At 61.0% G+C, this 6,139-nt stretch overlaps 1 non-coding gene across 1 annotated transcript; it reads right to left on the bottom strand.

The window, feature by feature from the left end:
- Positions 1-5,291: 5,291 nt before the first annotated feature.
- TRNAM-CAU (transfer RNA methionine (anticodon CAU)) lies at positions 5,292-5,363 on the bottom strand. The gene has a single exon. It is a non-coding gene; the product is annotated as a tRNA-Met (tRNA).
- Between the last annotated feature and the right edge of the window lie 776 nt (positions 5,364-6,139).

The raw sequence follows: 6,139 nt of genomic DNA, 5'->3' as shown, positions 1-6,139 counted from the left end.
CCGCTCCCGGCGGCGCCAGCCCCTTCCTGTGCCCGGCAGCCCCCCCCGGGCTGGGGACTCGCCCCCCCCCCCCGGACAGCCCCGGGCTCTGCTGAGCCGGGCCCCCCAACAACCCCCCCCAACAAACCCACTCTCCTGCTGGTAATAGCTTATCTAAAGTGACCACTCTCCTTACAATGTGATACACATTGTAAGGAGAGTGATCACTTTACATAAGCTATTACCAGCAGGAGAGTGGGTTTGTGGGGGGGGGGAGGGAGAAAACCTGGATTTGTGCTGGAAATGGCCCACCTCGATTATCATACACATTGTAAGGAGAGTGATCACTTTACATAAGCTATTACCAGCAGGAGAGTGGGCTGGGGGGAGAGAAAACCTTTTGTCGTGATAATCACCCATTTTTTCATGGTCTGTGTGTATAAAAACATCTGTCTTTTCCACAGTATGCATCGGATGAAGTGAGCTGTAGCTCACGAAACTTATGCTCAAGTAAATTGGTTAGTCTCTAAGGTGCCACAAGTCCTCCTTTTTCTTTTTAGGGTATACATTAAGCATTTAAAATAACGTTAAATATAAAAAATGTGTTTTGAATTTATAAGTGGGGCGGGGGGTCGCACTGGGTGCCTTGCTTTGTGAACGGGGTCACCAATTCAAAAAGTTTGAGAACCACTGGGTTACACAGGGAAAGAGGAGAGAGGGACACTGAAAAAAGCCTGCGGGGGAAATACCTGGGGAGAGGGGTTCCCAACTCCCAAATCTGCCCCGCTCCATTTACTGCCCCATCCCTGGCCTGTATCTCCAGTGCCAAGGACCTCACAAATCCCCCTCTCTGCCAAAGACACTTGCACAGGTATTATCTTCCTGCCAGGCCCCTGCCTCACTGAATAATTGCATAAATGCACTGGTGCGCCTCCCCTCCCCGCTGCTTCTTTCTGCAACCCTTCTGCCAGTTGGAGTCCGCACCGACACGGCCCGGGTTCAATATCTAGGGGTTCCTTTTCAACAACACCACACAGACCCTGCTCGAGCCCCGACCCAGTAGCCTGGGACGATTCCACACCAGCCCTGGGTATCTCTAGAGGCGACACTTCCCCACTGGCAAGCACCGAGTCTGTGGCGATGTCTACACTACCAATGCCAACGACGGGTTCCTCTCGATAACGATCCACAGCAGTGCGGACCGACGCATGTTTTTTAAGGTCAGGCTTGACAAAGCCCTGGCTGGGATGATTTAACTGGGAATTGGTCCTGCTTCGAGCAGGGGGTTGGACTAGATGACCTTCTGGGGTCCCTTCCAACCCTGATATTCTATGATTCTATGATTCTATGTTCATTTTCATTCTCTGAGTCAGGAAAACCACAAAAGCCTCTTCTTTTGTACTGGAACAGGCAAAAATAAGGTGACACTAAATTATGCTGATTGCTAAAAGCAGGTTTAGGGGGTGTATATTTTTGAAAAAAAAAATCAATACTGATCCTTCTAACTAGCAGCGTGAGATAAAAAAAAGAACACAGAGAAAACTTGTCAGCAAAGGCTAATGTCCTAAATGGGAACTCAGCAGTGGTTTGTAACTGGGGGAGCATGCAGTCTCAATGTGTATGACCCGACCCCGTCCCCCATCCCCACATTGCAGTAGGGCTTGACACTCTCTCTAACCATCGGTGTGATGGTTAACCAAGCAGTGACAATCCAAAGAGGTTCCCTGAGCATAGGCGCTGACTTCTACTGGCACTGGTGGGTGCTTGACCCCCCTCTGCCCCCAGCCCCGCCCTGACTCCACCTCTGCCCTGCCCCCTCCCACTGTCATTCCAACCCCTTCCCCAAAGCCCCCTCCCCAGCTCCACCCCCTGCCCGCCCCTATTCCGACTCCTTCCCCAAATCCCTGCCCCGGCCCCACCTCTTCCCTGCCTCCTCTCCTGAGCGCACCACATTCCTGCTCCTCCCCACTCCCTCCCCGAGCTTGTTACAGCTGTTTGGCAGTGGCATTCACTGGGAGGCAGGCAGAGGAGCGGGGATGCAGTGCCCTCAGGGGAGGTGGCAGAGACGGAGGTAAGGTGGGGCAAGGTGGGCGCTTGGCTGCTGGTCGGTGCAGAGCACCCACTAATTTTTCCCCACAGGTGCTCCAGCCCCTGGGCACCCATGGAGTCGGCGCTTATGTCCCTGCACACAATATTTTAAAATTCAGAACATTTTATTTGTCAATAAATAAATGTGGAGGCTCCAGCATGGCAGTGAGGAGCACAGGCTACTGGATGCACAGGGGTGGTATATCACCCTGTAGCCCCCTCTCCCCTTCTGGGACACAGACTCGGTGGTGAGGCTGCACCTCTCTGCCCAAAATGACTGCCCAGAACTGTTCAGGAGGGGTGCATGACCACTCTTGTGTCCTCCATTTGCTTCCCCATCAGAAAGTCATTTTTCTGCAGGGAAGCAAAGAAATCTGTGGGGGACATGAATTCTGCGTGTGTGCATTGGCACCGAATTCCCCCAAGAGTAAAGTTTAAATCTTGCAGATGGCTTGCAGAATATGAATCAGGCTGCCTCTGTCCAGGAAATACCACCCTGCTCTTCCAGGAAAAAGGACCCTGCTGCAAAAGAAATCCTGTGACTCATAGTTAAGGAATCATAGTTAAGGCTACGATTTAATCCTGGGTATTTTTAGTAAAAGTCATGGAGAGGTCATGGGCAAGAAACAAAAAATCATGACCTCCAACCTATACCATAATTACCCCTGTTTGAATCTTGGTGGGGGGGAAGGTGGAGGGCCCATAGCAACAGCTGCTGTGGGGGGGAAGCCCCGGGGAGCCCACTGTGCCGCTGGGGAGGGGGAAGCCCCAGGCGCCCACTGTCACTCTGTCCACTGCTGGGGGGGAATCCCTGGGGGCCGCTGCAGCTCTGGCTGCCCTGGGACAGCTGCCAGGAGCCACCGAGTTGTGGCTGCGCCTGCCACCCCCAGGACCGCTGCTCAGTCGGTCCCTGGGGACAGCCACATTGTCCGCCGCTTAGGCAGTCCCCAGAGCCAGCTGCCCGGGGCCGTTCCAGCAGCGGCTGGTGTGGCTGTCCCCAGGGCCACCTGAGGAGCTGGCCCTGGGTGATTTAAAGGGGCCCGGGGGCCCCCCGCCGCCACTACCAGCAGCGCAGGGGGGCGAAAGCGGCTTCCTGCCCATCCTCGCTCTGCACCAGTCACAGGAGTGTCTGGCACGTCCCTGCAGCCCCTGCGGGGGGGTGTCTCTCACCCGCTGCCCACACCCTGAGCACCAACCAACACTGCCATTGGAACTGCGGCAGGGGTGGTGTCTGCGGGTAGTGGTGCCCAGAGACCCCCCTGCCCGCCCCACCTAGGAGCTGATGCCAGATGGGGGTGCAGGTCACTTTCAGGAGCTGCCCAAGATAAGTGCCACACCCCAATCCTGTGCCCCAGGCCAGATCCCGCACCCCGCCCACACCCAATCTCCCTCCCAGAGCCCGCCACCGCCTCCTCCTGCCCCCCACCCCCCTGCCCCAGCCCAGAGCCTGCTCCCAAACTCCCTCCCAGGGTCTGCCCCTCAACCCCCTGGCCCAGCCCAGAGCCTGCACCTCATGCAGCCAAAGTCCCCCCCAGAGCCTGCCAACACCCCCCCTGCACCCCAACACCCTGTCCCAGGCCCAGCCCAGAGCCTGCACACAAACTCCATCCCAGGGTCTGCCCTCTGCCCCCCAACCCTCTGCCCCAGCCCAGAGCTTGCACCTCATCCACCCACACTCCCTGCCAGAGCCCGCACCCCCTCCTGCATCCCTGCCCCAGCCCAGAGCCCACACCCAGCACCCAAACTCCCTCCCAGAGCTTGCACCCCCTCCTGCACCCAAACTCCCAGAGCCCGCCACCGCCTCCCCCTGCCCCCCAACCACCTGCCCCAGCCCAGAGCCTGCACCCAAACTCCCTCCCAGGGTCTGCCCCCCAACCCCCTGCCCCAGCCCAGAGCCCGCACCTCATGCACCCAAATTCCCTCCCAGAGCCTGCCAACAGCCCCCCTGCACCCCAACACCCTGTCCCAGCCCCAGCCCAGAGCCTGCACACAAACTCCATCCCAGGGTCTGCCCTCTGCCCCCCAACCCTCTGCCCCAGCCCAGAGCTTGCACCTCATCCACCCACACTCCCTGCCAGAGCCCGCACCCCCTCCTGCATCCCTGCCCCAGCCCAGAGCCCACACCCAGCACCCAAACTCCCTCCCAGAGCTTGCACCCCCTCCTGCACCCAAACTCCCAGAGCCCGCCACCGCCTCCCCCTGCCCCCCAACCCCCTGCCCCAGCCCAGAGCCTGCACCCAAACTCCCTCCCAGGGTCTGCCCCCCAACCCCCTGCCCCAGCCCAGAGCCCGCACCTCATGCACCCAAATTCCCTCCCAGAGCCTGCCAACAGCCCCCCTGCACCCCAACACCCTGTCCCAGCCCCAGCCCAGAGCCTGCACACAAACTCCATCCCAGGGTCTGCCCTCTGCCCCCCAACCCTCTGCCCCAGCCCAGAGCTTGCACCTCATCCACCCACACTCCCTGCCAGAGCCCGCACCCCCTCCTGCATCCCTGCCCCAGCCCAGAGCCCACACCCAGCACCCAAACTCCCTCCCAGAGCTTGCACCCCCTCCTGCACCCAAACTCCCAGAGCCCGCCACCGCCTCCCCCTGCCCCCCAACCACCTGCCCCAGCCCAGAGCCTGCACCCAAACTCCCTCCCAGGGTCTGCCCCCCAACCCCCTGCCCCAGCCCAGAGCCCGCACCTCATGCACCCAAATTCCCTCCCAGAGCCTGCCAACAACCCCCCTACACCCCAACACCCTGTCCCAGCCCCAGCCCAGAGCCTGCACACAAACTCCATCCCAGGGTCTGCCCTCTGCCCCCCAACCCTCTGCCCCAGCCCAGAGCTTGCACCTCATCCACCCACACTCCCTGCCAGAGCCCGCACCCCCTCCTGCATCCCAGCCCCAGCCCAGAGCCCACACCCAGCACACAAACTCCCTCCCAGAGCTTGCACCCCCTCCTGCACCCAAACTCCCTCCCAGAGCCTTAGGCGGGTGGGGGGCGGGCAGGACTTGGACCTGTTCTGGGCACCACCAAAAGTTCTATAAACCTGACAACCCTGAGCCAGAGCCCATCATTGCACATCTCTCTCCTTACGGGAGGGGACTCTGTGCGCTAGGGAGCTGCTGGGCCTTTATTCCTTCCTTTAAGCGCTGTGGAAGGGTAAAGAGGGAGAGAATTTGTTCCTGTTTCCCATGTGGGAGAAACAAAGGCAGGCTGAATGGAATAAAACCAAGCTAGCAGAGGATGGTTTCGATCCATCGACCTCTGGGTTATGGGCCCAGCACGCTTCCGCTGCGCCACTCTGCTGCGTGGGGGAAGTTTCCTGCAGGAACTCTTCGCAGTGCAGCTCACAAGCCGGGCACTGGAGAGCTGCGGCCATGGGATTTAGGCGCTTTCTAGGAAGGGGATTCCACATGTCTTGTGCCAAGTCTCCAAAGCTGAACTGAAATGCGAGCGCTGCACTCCCAGCCGGGGTCTCCTTAGTCTAACGATTCAGCAAAAACAGCCCCTTCCCCTTGCTTTTCTGGGGGTAAGATCCAGCCGGTCTCCTGCCTGCCCCCCCCCAGGCTAAGGGGGGGTTCCCCGATTCCCCGAGTGTCACAAACACCCTGCGAGGGGCCCGGTGGGGCAGGGCCAGGCCCGGGGAGGAGCCGCCCCTTCCTGCCCCCCCAGCCCGGGGAACCTTTGTGTGTTTGCAGCGGGGCCATGGCCGGGGCCGGGGGCAGCGCGGAGGCTGCTCCAGCCCTGCAGCCCGCGGGGCAGCGCGGAGCGGGGCAGGGCGCGGGTGGGCCGCGGGGGGCGGAGACACGCGTGGGGCCGACACGCTCCTGCGGGGAGGGTCCGGGCCCGGCTGCCTGGTTCGCCCCCTGCCTGGGTCCCGAGCTCCCTGCGGCCGGAGAGGGGCTGCCTGGGGCTGCGGGGGGCGAGTGTCCCGGGCCGGCTGGGGCGGAGCAGCCCCTGCTGCGGGGCCGGTGGGGTGGAGCCCGGCAGAGGCTGGGCCGGGAACTGCAGGAGGCGCTGGGAGCCCAGGAGGGGATGGGGGCAGCTGGGGGGGGATCAGAGCCGGAGCTGTGGGGTGGGAG

The sequence above is a fragment of the Natator depressus genome, chromosome 28 (genome assembly GCF_965152275.1).
Source record: "Natator depressus isolate rNatDep1 chromosome 28, rNatDep2.hap1, whole genome shotgun sequence".
In the NCBI taxonomy this organism is placed as follows: Eukaryota; Metazoa; Chordata; order Testudines; family Cheloniidae; genus Natator; species Natator depressus.
This window is presented reverse-complemented; position numbering and strand designations above follow the sequence as displayed.